The sequence below is a fragment of the Pseudophryne corroboree genome, chromosome 1 (genome assembly GCF_028390025.1).
Source record: "Pseudophryne corroboree isolate aPseCor3 chromosome 1, aPseCor3.hap2, whole genome shotgun sequence".
NCBI classification, from domain to species: Eukaryota; Metazoa; Chordata; class Amphibia; order Anura; family Myobatrachidae; genus Pseudophryne; species Pseudophryne corroboree.
The window spans coordinates 8,745,211-8,769,030 of record NC_086444.1 but is presented as its reverse complement, the minus strand read 5'-3'; the positions used below and the strand labels follow the sequence as shown (position 1 = coordinate 8,769,030).

Below are 23,820 nucleotides of genomic sequence, written 5' to 3'. Positions count from 1 at the left end.
TTGGTTTTATAATGGATCTTAATAAATAGGGACAATAAATGTAATGTTCATGTTCATGTTATGATCAATCTTTAACATATATTAGAAGGCAATAGATATGGCCCCATTCCCGATGTGTAAAATATATTGGTGCTGTAGGACTTTAATGTGACAATGTGGTCACAAAGAAAAGACGTGCGCTTCACCGCTTCAATGGTTGGAGCGCACGGGACAATCCGGAAGTGACGTTGTGCGTTCCACCGTCGCTATGGGAGGAACGCACGAAGATTCGGCTAATGCGCAGGTCCGGAAGTGCAGACGTGCGCTCCACCGCTACTATGGAGCGCACGGGACAACTCGGAAGTGACGCTGTGCGTTCCACCGCTGTTATGGGTGGAACGCACGGCGGTACATAAGGAGAACTTGTTTATCTTCGTTCAATTTTCTCTCTGGGCTTAATTAAATAAGAAATGGGATAATCAGTAAAAATGCCAAGTGAGGCTGCCCCGATCCGAATTAATACAGAGGGTAGTAATTATACAGCAAACCGTGGAAATAATTGAAGTGAAAGGCGGAAGTAGTATTTAATTATGCCATATTATCATTAGCCTTTCAGACACAAACATCTGTAGAATAAACTTGACCCATATATATAGGCATCAGGCCTTATACTAGTTTAATATTGGTAAAATGTCATATAATTGACTCATCAGATCTAACCTATCAGCAGAGGGAGGAAGTGATGTAAACTCCCTAGGGGTATAAATAGGCCTCAGAAATCTCTTCCAAATCACTTGCCATACAGGAAAGGAGGCAGCAACACAGGTCCTGAATCTCTTAATGTAAGTACTTCTGATGCTCTTTAATAGGTTAATATCAAATTATGCTTTTAGTATAATATAATTTATTTAGTTCTAGTTGGAAGTTATATCTTACCGGCCACTGTGGAGCTCAGAACCTACTTGTTGTCGAACTCTAAAGAATTTTTATTGTAAGTAACAATTAAGACTCTATATTAAGTGCTATTATTGGTCACTAATTAGGTCCTTAATTTAATTCACTTTTGATTCTAGTTAGAAGATGCACCTTATTGGATTTTAAGGAGCTTTTTAGCCCAACTTGTTATCATCGTGCTGAACTTTAAGTAAGTTATAACAAAGTTCAGTTTTTAAATATGCCTATTAAGTGCTTTGGACACCCTTAATTATCTTCAATTAATTTCTTAGACTAATTCATCCGGTCAAGATTAGACCATCAGTGAGCAAGTGAATTTGTATTGGAAAGTGAGTATGGCTACATATTCCAATAAGATTCTAAATTCCTTGAGGCATTTGGCCCGTAATACTGTTGAATTTCTTATTTAGACATATTGAACATTGACTGACAATAATATAGGAGTAGTTGATCTCTAATGAAGATTATCTCCAGAGACAGCCAAGTGAGTGATCCATTTTAATTAGATGTAATTCTATATTCAACCTTTCAGTACCATTTAAAACAATATATATATTTTATTCTTAGAATTACAGAGAATAAACTACCGTATTATAAAGAAGAAATAATCCACTCAGAGCAGTTATATTTGCACAGTAAGTTGTTATTTTCTTTTGAAATAAGGCAATTAGGACAAAAAAAAAAACCTGAATTGATTATTGGAGAGTATCTTCTTTTTCCAATGTCTACTAAAGAATTTAAATATTCATTCTCTATGAAAAATTGTGATGTAATAGTTAATGAAATAATGAAAAAAGGTTTTCTTTTATAAACAATGAAAACGTTACTTGAATATATATCTGTATATCATGATGATTTGTATTGATTCTTTTTTTTGCTCTCTTGTTCTTTCCTCCTCTTCTCCATTTGACTAACACCAGCGAAGACCCATACCCCTGATGAAGTCCTTAACGGACGAAACGCGTTGGGTTTTATGAAATATTGTTTTATGAATTCACTGTATGAATTACTATATTGATGTAATATTACACAATATTTTAGATATTTTTAATAAATTAAATTGTGTAATTTAGGTCAAGCTGGTTTTGGATTTTATTTGAACAAATTGTTACTGAGCGCCCTCTGAGTATTGTATTTATATATATATATATACTGTATAGGAAGATGAGTGATTACACTGTTATATCACACCCGGCATTACAGAGTAAGTCCTGGGAAGGTGAGTGACCATTGTACTGTTATACATGTGATAATGAGGAGACACTACAGCTGGGATGGGTGTAACTGGGTATCAGTAATACTATATACAATAGATATACATACTGTATAGGAAGATGAGTGATTACACTGTTATATCACACCCGGCATTACAGAGTAAGTCCTGGGAAGGTGAGTGACCATTGTACTGTTATACATGTGATAATGAGGAGACACTACAGCTGGGATGGGTGTAACTGGGTATCAGTAATACTATACATAATAGATATACATACTGTATAGGAAGATGAGTGATTACACTGTTATATCACACCCGGCATTACAGAGTAAGTCCTGGGAAGGTGAGTGACCATTGTACTGTTATACATGTGATAATGAGGAGACACTACAGCTGGGATGGGTGTAACTGGGTATCAGTAATACTATATATAATAGATATACATACTGTATAGGAGGATGAGTGATTACACTGTTATATCACACCCAGCATTACAGAGTAAGTCCTGGGAAAGTGAGTGACCATTGTACTGTTATACATGTGATAACGAGGAGACACTACAGCTGGGATGGGTGTAACTGGGTATCAGTAATACTATATACAATAGATATATACATACTGTATAGGAAGATGAGTGATTACACTGTTATATCACACCTAGCATTACAGAGTAAGTCCTGGGGAGGTGAGTGACCATTGTACTGTTATACATGTGATAATAAGGAGACACTACAGCAGGGATGGGTGTAACTTGGTATCAGTAATACTATATACAATATATATATATATACTGTATAGGAAGATGAGTGATTACACTGTTATATCACACCCGGCATTATAGAGTAAGTCCTGGGAAGGTGAGTGACCATTGTACTGTTATACATGTGATAATGAGGAGACACTACAGCTGGGATGGGTGTAACTGGGTATCAGTAATACTATATATAATAGATATACATACTGTATAGGAAGATGAGTGATTACACTGTTATATCACACCCAGCATTACAGAGTAAGTCCTGGGAAGGTGAGTGACCATTGTACTGTTATACATGTGATAATGAGGAGACACTACAGCTGGGATGGGTGTAACTGGGTATCAGTAATACTATATATAATAGATATACATACTGTATAGGAGGATGAGTGATTACACTGTTATATCACACCCAGCATTACAGAGTAAGTCCTGGGGAGGTGAGTGACCATTGTACTGTTATACATGTGATAATGAGGAGACACTACAGCTGGGATGGGTGTAACTGGGAATCAGTAATACTATATGTAATAGATATATATACTGTATAGGAGGATGAGTGATTACACTGTTATATCACACCCGGAATTGCAGAGTATGTCCTGGGAAGGTGAGTGACCATTGTACTGTTATACATGTGATAATGAGGAGACACTACAGCTGGGATGGGTGTAACTGGGTATCAGTAATACTATATACAATAGATATACATACTGTATAGGAGGATGAGTGATTACACTGTTATATCACACCCGGCATTACAGAGTAAGTCCTGGGAAGGTGAGTGCCCATTGTACTGTTATACATGTGATAATGAGGAGACACTACAGCTGGGATGGGTGTAACTGGGTATCAGTAATACTATATATAATAGATATATACACTGTATAGGAAGATAAGTGATTACACTGTTATATCACACCCGGCATTACAGAGTATGTCCTGGGGAGGTGAGTGACCATTGTACTGTTATACATGTGATAATGAGGAGACACTACAGCTGGGATGGGTGTAACTGGGTATCAGTAATACTATATATAATATATATATATACTAGAGATGAGCGCCTGAAATTTTTCGGGTTTTGTGTTTTGGTTTTGGGTTCGGTTCCGCGGCCGTGTTTTGGGTTCGAACGCGTTTTGGCAAAACCTCACCGAATTATTTTTGTCGGATTCGGGTGTGTTTTGGATTCGGGTGTTTTTTTCAAAAAACCCTAAAAAACAGCTTAAATCATAGAATTTGGGGGTAATTTTGATCCCAAAGTATTATTAACCTCAAAAAACATAATTTACACTCATTTTCAGCCTATTCTGAACACATCACACCTCACAATATTATTTTTAGTCCTAAAATTTGCACCGAGGTCGCTGTGTGAGTAAGATAAGCGACCCTAGTGGCCGACACAAACACCGGGCCCATCTAGGAGTGGCACTGCAGTGTCACGCAGGATGTCCCTTCCAAAAAACCCTCCCCAAACAGCACATGACGCAAAGAAAAAAAGAGGCGCAATGAGGTAGCTGTGTGAGTAAGATTAGCGACCCTAGTGGCCGACACAAACACCGGGCCCATCTAGGAGTGGCACTGCAGTGTCACGCAGGATGTCCCTTCCAAAAAACCCTCCCCAAACAGCACATGACGCAAAGAAAAAAAGAGGCGCAATGAGGTAGCTGACTGTGTGAGAAAGATAAGCGACCCTAGTGGCCGACACAAACACCGGGCCCATCTAGGAGTGGCACTGCAGTGTCACGCAGGATGGCCCTTCCAAAAAACCCTCCCCAAACAGCACATGACGCAAAGAAAAAAAGAGGCGCAATGAGGTAGCTGACTGTGTGAGTAAGATTAGCGACCCTAGTGGCCGACACAAACACCGGGCACATCTAGGAGTGGCACTGCAGTGTCACGCAGGATGTCCCTTCCAAAAAACCCTCCCCAAACAGCACATGACGCAAAGAAAAAAAGAGGCGCAATGAGGTAGCTGACTGTGTGAGAAAGATAATCGACCCTAGTGGCCGACACAAACACCGGGCCCATCTAGGAGTGGCACTGCAGTGTCACGCAGGATGGCCCTTCCAAAAAACCCTCCCCAAACAGCACATGACGCAAAGAAAAAAAGAGGCGCAATGAGGTAGCTGACTGTGTGAGTAAGATTAGCGACCCTAGTGGCCGACACAAACACCGGGCCCATCTAGGAGTGGCACTGCAGTGTCACGCAGGATGTCCCTTCCAAAAAACCCTCCCCAAACAGCACATGACGCAAAGAAAAAAAGAGGCGCAATGAGGTAGCTGACTGTGTGAGTAAGATTAGCGACCCTAGTGGCCGACACAAACACCGGGCCCATCTAGGAGTGGCACTGCAGTGTCACGCAGGATGTCCCTTCCAAAAAACCCTCCCCAATCAGCACATGATGCAAAGAAAAAGAAAAGAAAAAAGAGGTGCAAGATGGAATTATCCTTGGGCCCTCCCACCCACCCTTATGTTGTATAAACAAAACAGGACATGCACACTTTAACCAACCCATCATTTCAGTGACAGGGTCTGCCACACGACTGTGACTGATATGACGGGTTGGTTTGGACCCCCCCCAAAAAAGAAGCAATTAATCTCTCCTTGCACAAACTGGCTCTACAGAGGCAAGATGTCCACCTCATCTTCACCCTCCGATATATCACCGTGTACATCCCCCTCCTCACAGATTATCAATTCGTCCCCACTGGAATCCACCATCTCAGCTCCCTGTGTACTTTGTGGAGGCAATTGCTGCTGGTCAATGTCTCCGCGGAGGAATTGATTATAATTCATTTTAATGAACATCATCTTCTCCACATTTTCTGGATGTAACCTCGTACGCCGATTGCTGACAAGGTGAGCGGCGGCACTAAACACTCTTTCGGAGTACACACTTGTGGGAGGGCAACTTAGGTAGAATAAAGCCAGTTTGTGCAAGGGCCTCCAAATTGCCTCTTTTTCCTGCCAGTATAAGTACGGACTGTGTGACGTGCCTACTTGGATGCGGTCACTCATATAATCCTCCACCATTCTATCAATGTTGAGAGAATCATATGCAGTGACAGTAGACGACATGTCCGTAATCGTTGTCAGGTCCTTCAGTCCGGACCAGATGTCAGCATCAGCAGTCGCTCCAGACTGCCCTGCATCACCGCCAGCGGGTGGGCTCGGAATTCTGAGCCTTTTCCTCGCACCCCCAGTTGCGGGAGAATGTGAAGGAGGAGATGTTGACAGGTCGCGTTCCGCTTGACTTGACAATTTTGTCACCAGCAGGTCTTTCAACCCCAGCAGACCTGTGTCTGCCGGAAAGAGAGATCCAAGGTAGGCTTTAAATCTAGGATCGAGCACGGTGGCCAAAATGTAGTGCTCTGATTTCAACAGATTGACCACCCGTGAATCCTTGTTAAGCGAATTAAGGGCTGCATCCACAAGTCCCACATGCCTAGCGGAATCGCTCCGTGTTAGCTCCTTCTTCAATGCCTCCAGCTTCTTCTGCAAAAGCCTGATGAGGGGAATGACCTGACTCAGGCTGGCAGTGTCTGAACTGACTTCACGTGTGGCAAGTTCAAAGGGCATCAGAACCTTGCACAACATTGAAATCATTCTCCACTGCACTTGAGACAGGTGCATTCCACCTACTATATCGTGCTCAATTGTATAGGCTTGAATGGCCTTTTGCTGCTCCTCCAACCTCTGAAGCATATAGAGGGTTGAATTCCACCTCGTTACCACTTCTTGCTTCAGATGATGGCAGGGCAGGTTCAGTAGTTTTTGGTGGTGCTCCAGTTTTCTGTACGTGGTGCCTGTACGCCGAAAGTGTCCCGCAATTCTTCTGGCCACCGACAGCATCTCTTGCACGCCCCTGTCGTTTTTTAAAAAATTCTGCACCACCAAATTCAAGGTATGTGCAAAACATGGGACGTGCTGGAATTGGCCCAGATTTAATGCACACACAATATTGCTGGCGTTGTCCGATGCCACAAATCCACAGGAGAGTCCAATTGGGGTAAGCCATTCCGCGATGATCTTCCTCAGTTGCCGTAAGAGGTTTTCAGCTGTGTGCGTATTCTGGAAAGCGGTGATACAAAGCGTAGCCTGCCTAGGAAAGAGTTGGCGTTTGCGAGATGCTGCTACTGGTGCCGCCGCTGCTGTTCTTGCGGCGGGAGTCCATACATCTACCCAGTGGGCTGTCACAGTCATATAGTCCTGACCCTGCCCTGCTCCACTTGTCCACATGTCCGTGGTTAAGTGGACATTGGGTACAGCTGCATTTTTTAGGACACTGGTGACTCTTTTTCTGAGGTCTGTGTACATTTTCGGTATTGCCTGCCTAGAGAAATGGAACCTAGATGGTATTTGGTACCGGGGACACAGTACCTCCAACAAGTCTCTAGTTGGCTCTGCAGTAATGATGGATACCGGAACCACGTTTCTCACCACCCAGAATGCCAAGGCCTCAGTTATCCGCTTTGCAGTAGGATGACTGCTGTGATATTTCATCTTCCTCGCAAAGGACTGTTGAACAGTCAATTGCTTACTGGAAGTAGTACAAGTGGGCTTACGACTTCCCCTCTGGGATGACCATCGACTCCCAGCGGCAACAACAGCAGCGCCAGCAGCAGTAGGCGTTACACGCAAGGATGCATCGGAGGAATCCCAGGCAGGAGAGGACTCGTCAGACTTGCCAGTGACATGGCCTGCAGGACTATTGGCATTCCTGGGGAAGGAGGAAATTGACACTGAGGGAGTTGGTGGGGTGGTTTGCGTGAGCTTGGTTACAAGAGGAAGGGATTTACTGGTCAGTGGACTGCTTCCGCTGTCACCCAAAGTTTTTGAACTTGTCACTGACTTATTATGAATGCGCTGCAGGTGACGTATAAGGGAGGATGTTCCGAGGTGGTTAACGTCCTTACCCCTACTTATTACAGCTTGACAAAGGGAACACACGGCTTGACACCTGTTGTCCGCATTTCTGGTGAAATACCTCCACCCCGAAGAGCTGATTTTTTTGGTATTTTCACCTGGCATGTCAACGGCCATATTCCTCCCACGGACAACAGGTGTCTCCCCGGGTGCCTGACTTAAACAAACCACCTCACCATCAGAATCCTCCTGGTCAATTTCCTCCCCAGCGCCAGCAACACCCATATCCTCCTCATCCTGGTGTACTTCAACACTGACATCTTCAATCTGACTATCAGGAACTGGACTGCGGGTGCTCCTTCCAGCACTTGCAGGGGGCGTGCAAATGGTGGAAGGCGCATGCTCTTCACCTCCAGTGTTGGGAAGGTCAGGCATCGCAACCGACACAATTGGACTCTCCTTGTGGATTTGGGATTTCGAAGAACGCACAGTTCTTTGCGGTGCTTTTGCCAGCTTGAGTCTTTTCAGTTTTCTAGCGAGAGGCTGAGTGCTTCCATCCTCATGTGAAGCTGAACCACTAGCCATGAACATAGGCCAGGGCCTCAGCCGTTCCTTGCCACTCCGTGTGGTAAATGGCATATTGGCAAGTTTACGCTTCTCCTCCGACAATTTTATTTTAGGTTTTGGAGTCCTTTTTTTTCTGATATTTGGTGTTTTGGATTTGACATGCTCTGTACTATGACATTGGGCATCGGCCTTGGCAGACGACGTTGCTGGCATTTCATCGTCTCGGCCATGACTAGTGGCAGCAGCTTCAGCACGAGGTGGAAGTGGATCTTGATCTTTCCCTAATTTTGGAACCTCAACTTTTTTGTTCTCCATATTTTATAGGCAGAACTAAAAGGCACCTCAGGTAAACAATGGAGATGGATGGATTGGATACTAGTATTGGATACCTGCCGACTGCCGACACAGAGGTAGCCACAGCCGTGAACTACCGCACTGTACACTGGTTGATAAAGAGATAGTAGTATACTCGTAACAACTAGTATGACACTATGACGACGGTATAAAGAATGAAAAAAAAACCACGGTTAGGTGGTATATATTATAATAATAATACAATTATGGATGGACGGACTGCCTGCCGACTGCCGACACAGAGGTAGCCACAGCCGTGAACTACCGCACTGTACACTGGTTGATAAAGAGATAGTAGTATACTCGTAACAACTAGTATGACACTATGACGACGGTATAAAGAATGAAAAAAAAACCACGGTTAGGTGGTATATATTATAATAATAATACAATTATGGATGGACGGACTGCCTGCCGACTGCCGACACAGAGGTAGCCACAGCCGTGAACTACCGCACTGTACACTGGTTGATAAAGAGATAGTAGTATACTCGTAACAACTAGTATGACACTATGACGACGGTATAAAGAATGAAAAAAAAACCACGGTTAGGTGGTATATATTATAATAATAATACAATTATGGATGGACGGACTGCCTGCCGACTGCCGACACAGAGGTAGCCACAGCCGTGAACTACCGCACTGTACACTGGTTGATAAAGAGATAGTAGTATACTCGTAACAACTAGTATGACATTATGACGACGGTATAAAGAATGAAAAAAAAACCACGGTTAGGTGGTATATATTATAATAATAATACAATTATGGATGGACGGACTGCCTGCCGACTGCCGACACAGAGGTAGCCACAGCCGTGAACTACCGCACTGTACACTGGTTGATAAAGAGATAGTAGTATACTCGTAACAACTAGTATGACACTATGACGACGGTATAAAGAATGAAAAAAAAACCACGGTTAGGTGGTATATATTATAATAATAATACAATTATGGATGGACGGACTGCCTGCCGACTGCCGACACAGAGGTAGCCACAGCCGTGAACTACCGCACTGTACACTGGTTGATAAAGAGATAGTAGTATACTCGTAACAACTAGTATGACACTATGACGACGGTATAAAGAATGAAAAAAAAACCACGGTTAGGTGGTATATATTATAATAATAATACAATTATGGATGGACGGACTGCCTGCCGACTGCCGACACAGAGGTAGCCACAGCCGTGAACTACCGCACTGTACACTGGTTGATAAAGAGATAGTAGTATACTCGTAACAACTAGTATGACACTATGACGACGGTATAAAGAATGAAAAAAAAACCACGGTTAGGTGGTATATATTATAATAATAATACAATTATGGATGGACGGACTGCCTGCCGACTGCCGACACAGAGGTAGCCACAGCCGTGAACTACCGCACTGTACACTGGTTGATAAAGAGATAGTAGTATACTCGTAACAACTAGTATGACACTATGACGACGGTATAAAGAATGAAAAAAAAACCACGGTTAGGTGGTATATATTATAATAATAATACAATTATGGATGGACGGACTGCCTGCCGACTGCCGACACAGAGGTAGCCACAGCCGTGAACTACCGCACTGTACACTGGTTGATAAAGAGATAGTAGTATACTCGTAACAACTAGTATGACACTATGACGACGGTATAAAGAAAGAAAAAAAAATACCACGGTTAGGTGGTATATATTGTAATACAATTATGGATGGACGGACTGCCTGCCGAGTTCCGACTGCCGACACAGAGGTAGCCACAGCCGTGAACTACCGCACTGTACTGTGTCTGCTGCTAATATAGACTGGTTGATAAAGAGATAGTATACAATACATACAACAATATACTACTATACTGGTGGTCAGGCACTGGTCACCACTAGTCACACTGGCAGTGGCACTCCTGCAGCAAAAGTGTGCACTGTTTAATTTTAAATTAATATAATATTATGTACTCCTGGGGGCTCCTGCTATAACAACCTGCAGTGCTCCCCAGTCTCCCCCACAATTATTATAAGCTTTGCCTTTTATACATTGATGTGCAGCACACTGGGCTGAGCTGAGTGCACACAGACTGAGTCACACTGTGTGACTGGCTGCTGCTGTGTATCGTTTTTTTTCAGGCAGAGAACGGATATAGCAGAGAACGGATATATTAAAATAAATAAAAGTTAACTAACAACAACTGCACTGGTCACTGTGGTAAACTCTGTCTGACTCTGCACAATCTCTCTCTCTCTTCTAATCTAATTTCTAATGGAGAGGACGCCAGCCACGTCCTCTCCCTATCAATCTCAATGCACGTGTGAAAATGGCGGCGACGCGCGGCTCCTTATATAGAATCCGAGTCTCGCGAGAATCCGACAGCGTCATGATGACGTTCGGGCGCGCTCGGGTTAACCGAGCAAGGCGGGAGGATCCGAGTCTGCTCGGACCCGTGAAAAAAACATGAAGTTCGTGCGGGTTCGGTTTCAGAGAAACCGAACCCGCTCATCTCTAATATATACTGTATAGGAAGATGAGTGATAACACTGTTATATCACACCCGGCATTACAGAGTAAGTCCTGGGAAGGTGAGTGACCATTGTACTGTTATACATGTGATAATGAGGAGACACTACAGCTGGGATGGGTGTAACTGGGTATCAGTAATACTATATACAATAGATATATATATATATATATATATATATATACTGTATAGGAAGATGAGTGATTACACTATTATATCACACCCGGCATTACAGAGTAAGTCCTGGGAAGGTGAGTGACCATTGTACTGTTATACATGTGATAATGAGGAGACACTACAGCTGGGATGGGTGTAACTGGGTATCAGTAATACTATATATAATAGATATATACACTGTATAGGAGGATGAGTGATTACACTGTTATATCACACCCGGCATTACAGAGTATGTCCTGGGAAGGTGAGTGACCATTGTACTGTTATACATGTGATAATGAGGAGACACTACAGCTGGGATGGGTGTAACTGGGTATCAGTAATACTATATATAATAGATATACATACTGTATAGGAAGATGAGTGATTACACTGTTATATCACACCCAGCATTACAGAGTAAGTCCTGGGAAGGTGAGTGACCATTGTACTGTTATACATGTGATAATGAGGAGACACTACAGCTGGGATGGGTGTAACTGGGTATCAGTAATACTATATATAAAAGATATACATACTGTATATGAGGATGAGTGAGTACACTGTTATATCACACCCAGCATTACAGAGTAAGTCCTGGGGAGGTGAGTGACCATTGTACTGTTATACATGTGATAATGAGGAGACACTACAGCTGGGATGGGTGTAACTGGGTATCAGTAATACTATATATAATAGATATATATACTGTATAGGAAGATGAGTGATTACACTGTTATATCACACCCAGCATTACAGAGTAAGTCCTGGGAAGGTGAGTGACCATTGTACTGTTATACATGTGATAATGAGGAGACACTACAGCTGGGATGGGTGTAACTGGGTATCAGTAATACTATATATAATAGATATACATACTGTATAGGAGGATGAGTGATTACACTGTTATATCACACCCAGCATTACAGAGTAAGTCCTGGGAAGGTGAGTGACCACTGTACTGTTATACATGTGATAATGAGGAGACACTACAGCTGGGATGGGTGTAACTGGGTATCAGTAATACTATATATAATAGATATATATACTGTATAGGAAGATGAGTGATTACACTGTTATATCACACCCAGCATTACAGAGTAAGTCCTGGGAAGGTGAGTGACCATTGTACTGTTATACATGTGATAATGAGGAGACACTACAGCTGGGATGGGTGTAACTGGGTATCAGTAATACTATATACAATAGATATACATACTGTATAGGAGGATGAGTGATTACACTGTTATATCACACCCGGCATTACAGAGTAAGTCCTGGGAAGGTGAGTGACCATTGTACTGTTATACATGTGATAATGAGGAGACACTACAGCTGGGATGGGTGTAACTGGGTATCAGTAATACTATATACAATATATATATATATATATATACTGTATAGGAAGATGAGTGATTACACTGTTATATCACACCCGGCATTACAGAGTAAGTCCTGGGAAGGTGAGTGACCATTGTACTGTTATACATGTGATAATGAGGAGACACTACAGCTGGGATGGGTGTAACTGGGTATCAGTAATACTATATATAATAGATATATATACTGTATAGTAGGATGAGTGATTACACTGTTATATCACACCCGGCATTACAGAGTATGTCCTGGGAATGTGAGTGACCATTGTACTGTTATACATGTGATAATGAGGAGACACTACAGCTGGGATGGGTGTAACTGGGTATCAGTAATACTGTATATAATAGATATATATATATATATATATATATATATATATATATATACTGTATAGGAAGATGAGTGATTACACTATTATATCACACCTGGCATTGCAGAATAAGTCCTGGGAAGGTGAGTGACCATTGTACTGCTATACATGTGATAATGAGGATACACTACAGCTGGGATGGGTGTAACTGGGTATCAGTAATACTATATACAATATATATATTGTATAGGAGGATGAGTGATTACACTGTTATATCACACCCGGCATTACAGAGTAAGTCCTGGGAAGGTGAGTGACCATTGTACTGTTATACATGTGATAATGAGGAGACACTACAGCTGGGATGGGTGTAACTGGGTATCAGTAATACTATATACAATAGATCACATGTTCTCAAACTCGGTCCTCAGGACCCCACACTGTGCATGTTTTGCAGGTCTCCTCACAGAATCACAAGTGAAATAATTAGCTCCACCTGTGGACCTTTTAAAATGTGTCAGTGAGTAATTAATACACCTGTGCTCCTGCTGGGTTACCTGCAAAACATGCACTGTGTGGGGTCCTGAGGACCGAGTTTGAGAACCTGTGCAATAGATATACATACTGTATAGGAGGATGAGTGATTACACTGTTATATCACACCTGGCATTACAGAGTAAGTCCTAGGAAGGTGAGTGCCCATTGTACTGTTATACATGTGATAATGAGGAGACACTACAGCTGGGATGGGTGTAACTGGGTATCAGTAATACTATATATAATAGATATATACACTGTATAGGAAGATAAGTGATTACACTGTTATATCACACCCGGCATTACAGAGTATGTCCTGGGGAGGTGAGTGACCATTGTACTGTTATACATGTGATAATGAGGAGACACTACAGCTGGGATGGGTGTAACTGGGTATCAGTAATACTATATATAATAGATATATACACTGTATAGGAGGATGAGTGATTATACTGTTATATCACACCCAGCATTACAGAGTAAGTCCTGGGAAGGTGAGTGACCATTGTACTGTTATACATGTGATAATGAGGAGACACTACAGCTGGGATGGGTGTAACTGGGTATCAGTAATACTATATATAATAGATATATATACTGTATAGGAAGATGAGTGATTACACTGTTATATCACACCTGGCATTACAGAGTAAGTCCTGGGAAGGTGAGTGACCATTGTACTGTTATACATGTGATAATGAGTAGACACTACAGCTGGGATGGGTGTAACTGGGTATCAGTAATACTATATATAATATATATATATACTGTATAGGAAGATGAGTGATAACACTGTTATATCACACCCGGCATTACAGAGTAAGTCCTGGGAAGGTGAGTGACCATTGTACTGTTATACATGTGATAATGAGGAGACACTACAGCTGGGATGGGTGTAACTGGGTATCAGTAATACTATATACAATAGAGATAGATATATATATATATATATATATATATACTGTATAGGAAGATGAGTGATTACACTATTATATCACACCCGGCATTACAGAGTAAGTCCTGGGAAGGTGAGTGACCATTGTACTGTTATACATGTGATAATGAGGAGACACTACAGCTGGGATGGGTGTAACTGGGTATCAGTAATACTATATATAATAGATATATACACTGTATAGGAGGATGAGTGATTACACTGTTATATCACACCCGGCATTACAGAGTATGTCCTGGGAAGGTGAGTGACCATTGTACTGTTATACATGTGATAATGAGGAGACACTACAGCTGGGATGGGTGTAACTGGGTATCAGTAATACTATATATAATAGATATACATACTGTATAGGAAGATGAGTGATTACACTGTTATATCACACCCAGCATTACAGAGTAAGTCCTGGGAAGGTGAGTGACCATTGTACTGTTATACATGTGATAATGAGGAGACACTACAGCTGGGATGGGTGTAACTGGGTATCAGTAATACTATATATAAAAGATATACATACTGTATATGAGGATGAGTGAGTACACTGTTATATCACACCCAGCATTACAGAGTAAGTCCTGGGGAGGTGAGTGACCATTGTACTGTTATACATGTGATAATGAGGAGACACTACAGCTGGGATGGGTGTAACTGGGTATCAGTAATACTATATATAATAGATATATATACTGTATAGGAAGATGAGTGATTACACTGTTATATCACACCCAGCATTACAGAGTAAGTCCTAGGAAGGTGAGTGACCATTGTACTGTTATACATGGGATAATGAGGAGACACTACAGCTGGGATGGGTGTAACTGGGTATCAGTAATACTATATACAATAGATATACATACTGTATAGGAAGATGAGTGATTACACTGTTATATCACACCCGGCATTACAGAGTAAGTCCTGGGAAGGTGAGTGACCATTGTACTGTTATACATGTGATAATGAGGAGACACTACAGCTGGGATGGGTGTAACTGGGTATCAGTAATACTATATACAATAGATATATACATACTGTATAGGAAGATGAGTGATTACACTGTTATATCACACCTAGCATTAGAGAGTAAGTCCTGGGGAGGTGAGTGACCATTGTACTGTTATACATGTGATAATAAGGAGACACTACAGCTGGGATGGGTGTAACTGGGTATCAGTAATACTATATACAATATATATATATACTGTATAGGAAGATGAGTGATTACACTGTTATATCACACCCGGCATTATAGAGTAAGTCCTGGGAAGGTGAGTGACCATTGTACTGTTATACATGTGATAATGAGGAGACACTACAGCTGGGATGGGTGTAACTGGGTATCAGTAATACTGTATATAATAGATATACATACTGTATAGGAAGATGAGTGATTACACTGTTATATCACACCCGGCATTTCAGAGTAAGTCCTGGGAAGGTGAGTGACCATTGTACTGTTATACATGTGATAATGAGGAGACACTACAGCTGGGATGGGTGTAACTGGGTATCAGTAATACTATATACAATAGATATATACATACTGTATAGGAAGATGAGTGATTACACTGTTATATCACACCTAGCATTAGAGAGTAAGTCCTGGGGAGGTGAGTGACCATTGTACTGTTATACATGTGATAATAAGGAGACACTACAGCTGGGATGGGTGTAACTGGGTATCAGTAATACTATATACAATATATATATATACTGTATAGGAAGATGAGTGATTACACTGTTATATCACACCCGGCATTATAGAGTAAGTCCTGGGAAGGTGAGTGACCATTGTACTGTTATACATGTGATAATGAGGAGACACTACAGCTGGGATGGGTGTAACTGGGTATCAGTAATACTGTATATAATAGATATACATACTGTATAGGAAGATGAGTGATTACACTGTTATATCACACCCAGCATTACAGAGTAAGTACAGGGAAGGTGAGTGACCATTGTACTGTTATACATGTGATAATGAGGAGACACTACAGCTGGGATGGGTGTAACTGGGTATCAGTAATACTATATATAATAGATATACATACTGTATAGGAGGATGAGTGATTACACTGTTATATCACACCCAGCATTACAGAGTAAGTCCTGGGGAGGTGAGTGACCATTGTACTGTTATACATGTGATAATGAGGAGACACTACAGCTGGGATGGGTGTAACTGGGTATCAGTAATACTATATGTAATAGATATATATACTGTATAGGAGGATGAGTGATTACACTGTTATATCACACCCGGCATTACAGAGTAAGTCCTGGGAAGGTGAGTGACCATTGTACTGTTATACATGTGATAATGAGGAGACACTACAGCTGGGATGGGTGTAACTGGGTATCAGTAATACTATATATAATAGATATATACACTGTATAGGAGGATGAGTGATTACACTGTTATATCACACCCAGCATTACAGAGTAAGTCCTGGGAAGGTGAGTGCCCATTGTACTGTTATACATGTGATAATGAGGAGACACTACAGCTGGGATGGGTGTAACTGGGTATCAGTAATACTATATATAAAAGATATACATACTGTATATGAGGATGAGTGATTACACTGTTATATCACACCCAGCATTACAGAGTAAGTCCTGGGGAGGTGAGTGACCATTGTACTGTTATACATGTGATAATGAGGAGACACTACAGCTGGGATGGGTGTAACTGGGTATCAGTAATACTATATATAATATACATATATATATATATATATATATATATATATACTGTATAGGAAGATGAGTGATTACACTGTTATATCACACCCAGCATTACAGAGTAAGTCCTGGGAAGGTAAGTGACCATTGTACTGTTATACATGTGATAATGAGGAGACACTACAGCTGGGATGGGTGTAACTGGGTATCAGTAATACTATATATAATAGATATACATACTGTATAGGAAGATGAGTGATTACACTGTTATATCACACCCGGCATTACAGAGCAAGTCCTGGGAAGGTGAGTGACCATTGTACTGTTATACATGTGATAATGAGGAGACACTACAGCTGGGATGGGTGTAACTGGGTATCAGTAATACTATATATAATAGATATACATACTGTATAGGAAGATGAGTGATTACACTGTTATATCACACCCGGCATTACAGAGTGAGTCCTGGGAAGGTGAGTGACCATTATACTGTTATACATGTGATAATAAGGAGACACTACAGCTGGGATGGGTGTAACTGGGTATCAGTAATACTATATACAATATATATATATATATATATATACTGTATAGGAAGATGAGTGATTACACTGTTATATCACACCCGGCATTACAGAGTAAGTCCTGGGAAGGTGAGTGACCATTGTACTGTTATACATGTGATAATGAGGAGACACTACAGCTGGGATGGGTGTAACTGGGTATCAGTAATACTATATATAATAGATATATATACTGTATAGTAGGATGAGTGATTACACTGTTATATCACACCCGGCATTACAGAGTATGTCCTGGGAATGTGAGTGACCATTGTACTGTTATACATGTGATAATGAGGAGACACTACAGCTGGGATGGGTGTAACTGGGTATCAGTAATACTGTATATAATATATATATATATATATATATATATATATATATATATACTGTATAGGAAGATGAGTGATTACACTATTATATCACACCCGGCATTGCAGAGTAAGTCCTGGGAAGGTGAGTGACCATTGTACTGCTATACATGTGATAATGAGGATACACTACAGCTGGGATGGGTGTAACTGGGTATCAGTAATACTATATACAATAGATATATATATATATATATATATACTGTATAGGAGGATGAGTGATTACACTGTTATATCACACCCGGCATTACAGAGTAAGTCCTGGGAAGGTGAGTGACCATTGTACTGCTATACATGTGATAATGAGGAGACACTACAGCTGGGATGGGTGTAACTGGGTATCAGTAATACTAGATATAATAGATATATATATATATACTGTATAGGAAGATGAGTGATTACACTGTTATATCACACCCGGCATTACAGAGTAAGTCCTGGGAAGGTGAGTGACCATTGTACTGTTATACATATGATAATGAGGAGACACTACAGCTGGGATGGGTGTAACTGGGTATCAGTAATACTATATATAATAGATATACATACTGTATAGGAGGATGAGTGATTACACTGTTATATCACACCCAGCATTACAGAGTAAGTCCTGGGGAGGTGAGTGACCATTGTACTGTTATACATGTGATAATGAGGAGACACTACAGCTGGGATGGGTGTAACTGGGAATCAGTAATACTATATGTAATAGATATATATACTGTATAGGAGGATGAGTGATTACACTGTTATATCACACCCGGCATTACAGAGTAAGTCCTGGGAAGGTGAGTGACCATTGTACTGTTATACATGTGATAATGAGGAGACACTACAGCTGGGATGGGTGTAACTGGGTATCAGTAATACTATATATAATAGATATATACACTGTATAGGAGGATGAGTGATTACACTGTTATATCACACCCAGCATTACAGAGTAAGTCCTGGGAAGGTGAGTGCCCATTGTACTGTTATACATGTGATAACGAGGAGACACTACAGCTGGGATGGGTGTAACTGGGTATCAGTAATACTATATATAATAGATATACATACTGTATAGGAAGATGAGTGATTACACTGTTATATCACACCCGGCATTACAGAGTAAGTCCTGGGAAGGTGAGTGACCATTGTACTGTTATACATGTGATAATGAGGAGACACTACAGCTGGGATGGGTGTAACTGGGTATCAGTAATACTGTATATAATATATATATATATATATATATATATATATATACTGTATAGGAAGATGAGTGATTACACTATTATATCACACCCGGCATTGCAGAGTAAGTCCTGGGAAGGTGAGTGACCATTGTACTGCTATACATGTGATAATGAGGAGACACTACAGCTGGGATGGGTGTAACTGGGTATCAGTAATACTATATATAATATATATATATATATATATATATATATATATATATATACTGTATAGGAAGATGAGTGATTACACTGTTATATCACACCCAGCATTACAGAGTAAGTCCTGGGAAGGTGAGTGACCATTGTACTGTTATACATGTGATAATGAGGAGACACTACAGCTGGGATGGGTGTAACTGGGTATCAGTAATACTATATATAATAGATATACATACTGTATAGGAAGATGAGTGATTACACTGTTATATCACACCCGGCATTACAGAGCAAGTCCTGGGAAGGTGAGTGACCATTGTACTGTTATACATGTGATAATGAGGAGACACTACAGCTGGGATGGGTGTAACTGGGTATCAGTAATACTATATATAATAGATATACATACTGTATAGGAAGATGAGTGATTACACTGTTATATCACACCCGGCATTACAGAGTAAGTCCTGGGAAGGTGAGTGACCATTATACTGTTATACATGTGATAATAAGGAGACACTACAGCTGGGATGGGTGTAACTGGGTATCAGTAATACTATATACAATATATATATATATATACTGTATAGGAAGATGAGTGATTACACTGTTATATCACACCCGGCATTACAGAGTAAGTCCTGGGAAGGTGAGTGACCATTGTACTGTTATACATGTGATAATGAGGAGACACTACAGCTGGGATGGGTGTAACTGGGTATCAGTAATACTATATATAATAGATATATATACTGTATAGTAGGATGAGTGATTACACTGTTATATCACACCCGGCATTACAGAGTATGTCCTGGGAATGTGAGTGACCATTGTACTGTTATACATGTGATAATGAGGAGACACTACAGCTGGGATGGGTGTAACTGGGTATCAGTAATACTGTATATAATAGATATATATATATATATATATATATATACTGTATAGGAAGATGAGTGATTACACTATTATATCACACCCGGCATTGCAGAGTAAGTCCTGGGAAGGTGAGTGACCATTGTACTGCTATACATGTGATAATGAGGATACACTACAGCTGGGATGGGTGTAACTGGGTATCAGTAATACTATATACAATAGATATATATATATATATATATATATACTGTATAGGAGGATGAGTGATTACACTGTTATATCACACCCGGCATTACAGAGTAAGTCCTGGGAAGGTGAGTGACCATTGTACTGTTATACATGTGATAATGAGGAGACACTACAGCTGGGATGGGTGTAACTGGGTATCAGTAATACTAGATATAATAGATATATATATATATATACTGTATAGGAAGATGAGTGATTACACTGTTATATCACACCCGGCATTACAGAGTAAGTCCTGGGAAGGTGAGTGACCATTGTACTGTTATACATATGATAATGAGGAGACACTACAGCTGGGATGGGTGTAACTGGGTATCAGTAATACTATATATAATAGATATACATACTGTATAGGAGGATGAGTGATTACACTGTTATATCACACCCAGCATTACAGAGTAAGTCCTGGGGAGGTGAGTGACCATTGTACTGTTATACATGTGATAATGAGGAGACACTACAGCTGGGATGGGTGTAACTGGGAATCAGTAATACTATATGTAATAGATATATATACTGTATAGGAGGATGAGTGATTACACTGTTATATCACACCCGGCATTACAGAGTAAGTCCTGGGAAGGTGAGTGACCATTGTACTGTTATACATGTGATAATGAGGAGACACTACAGCTGGTATGGGTGTAACTGGGTATCAGTAATACTATATATAATAGATATATACACTGTATAGGAGGATGAGTGATTACACTGTTATATCACACCCAGCATTACAGAGTAAGTCCTGGGAAGGTGAGTGACCATTGTACTGTTATACATGTGATAATGAGGAGACACTACAGCTGGGATGGGTGTAACTGGGTATCAGTAATACTATATATAATAGATATACATACTGTATAGGAAGATGAGTGATTACACTGTTATATCACACCCAGCATTACAGAGTAAGTCCTGGGAAGGTGAGTGACCATTGTACTGTTATACATGTGATAATTGAGGAGACACTACAGCTGGGATGGGTGTAACTGGGTATCAGTAATACTATATACAATAGATATATATATATACTGTATAGGAAGATGAGTGATTACACTGTTATATCACACCCGGCGTTACAGAGTAAGTCCTGGGAAGGTGAGTGACCAATGTACTGTTATACATGTGATAATGAGGAGACACTACAGCTGGGATGGGTGTAACTGGGTATCAGTAATACTATATACAATAGATATATATACTGTATAGGAAGATGAGTGATTACACTGTTATATCACACCCAGCATTACAGAGTAAGTCCTGGGAAGGTGAGTGACCATTGTACTGTTATACATGTGATAATTGAGGAGACACTACAGCTGGGATGGGTGTAACTGGGTATCAGTAATACTATATACAATAGATATATATATATACTGTATAGGAAGATGAGTGATTACACTGTTATATCACACCCGGCGTTACAGAGTAAGTCCTGGGAAGGTGAGTGACCAATGTACTGTTATACATGTGATAATGAGGAGACACTACAGCTGGGATGGGTGTAACTGGGTATCAGTAATACTATATACAATAGATATATATACTGTATAGGAAGATGAGTGATTACACTGTTATATCACACCCAGCATTACAGAGTAAGTCCTGGGAAGGTGAGTGACCATTGTACTGTTATACATGTGATAATGAGGAGACACTACAGCTGGGATGGGTGTAACTGGGTATCAGTAATACTGTATATAATATATATATATATATATATATATACTGTATAGGAAGATGAGTGATTACACTATTATATCACACCCGGCATTGCAGAGTAAGTCCTGGGAAGGTGAGTGACCATTGTACTGCTATACATGTGATAATGAGGAGACACTACAGCTGGGATGGGTGTAACTGGGTATCAGTAATACTAGATATAATAGATATATATATATATACTGTATAGGAAGATGAGTGATTACACTGTTATATCACACCCGGCATTACAGAGTAAGTCCTGGGAAGGTGAGTGACCATTGTACTGTTATACATGTGATAACGAGGAGACACTACAGCTGGGATGGGTGTAACTGGGTATCAGTAATACTATATATAATAGATATACATACTGTATAGGAGGATTAGTGATTACACTGTTATATCACACCCAGCATTACAGAGTAAGTCCTGGGAAAGTGAGTGACCATTGTACTGTTATACATGTGATAACGAGGAGACACTACAGCTGGGATGGGTGTAACTGGGTATCAGTAAAACTATATATAATAGATATACATACTGTATAGGAGGATGAGTGATTACACTGTTATATCACACCCAGCATTACAGAGTAAGTCCTGGGAAGGTGAGTGACCATTGTACTGTTATACATGTGATAATGAGGAGACACTACAGCTGGGATGGGTGTAACTGGGTATCAGTAATACTATATGTAATAGATATATATACTGTATAGGAGGATGAGTGATTACACTGTTATATCACACCCGGCATTACAGAGTAAGTCCTGGGAAGGTGAGTGACCATTGTACTGTTATACATGTGATAATGAGGAGACACTACAGCTGGGATGGGTGTAACTGGGTATCAGTAATACTATATATAATAGATATATACACTGTATAGGAGGATGAGTGATTACACTGTTATATCACACCCGGCATTACAGAGTAAGTCCTGGGGAGGTGAGTGACCATTGTACTGTTATACATGTGATAATGAGGAGACACTACAGCTGGGATGGGTGTAACTGGGTATCAGTAATACTATATATAATAGATATATATACTGTATAGGAGGATGAGTGATTACACTGTTATATCACACCCAGCATTACAGAGTAAGTCCTGGGAAGGTGAGTGACCATTGTACTGTTATACATGTGATAATGAGGAGACACTACAGCTGGGATGGGTGTAACTGGGTATCAGTAATACTATATACAATAGATATATATATATATACTGTATAGGAAGATGAGTGATTACACTGTTATATCACACCCGGCGTTACAGAGTAAGTCCTGGGAAGGTGAGTGACCAATGTACTGTTATACATGTGATAATGAGGAGACACTACAGCTGGGATGGGTGTAACTGGGTATCAGTAATACTATATATAATAGATATATATACTGTATAGGAAGATGAGTGATTACACTGTTATATCACACCCGGCATTAC

The 23,820-nt window shown here is 40.5% G+C and overlaps 1 long non-coding RNA gene across 1 annotated transcript; it reads left to right on the top strand.

The window, feature by feature from the left end:
- Positions 1–529: 529 nt before the first annotated feature.
- Positions 530–1,167, top strand: LOC134980741 (uncharacterized). The gene is made up of 3 exons (XR_010191753.1): positions 530–821; positions 892–970; positions 1,053–1,167. It is a non-coding gene; the product is annotated as an uncharacterized LOC134980741 (long non-coding RNA).
- The last annotated feature ends 22,653 nt before the right edge of the window (positions 1,168–23,820 follow it).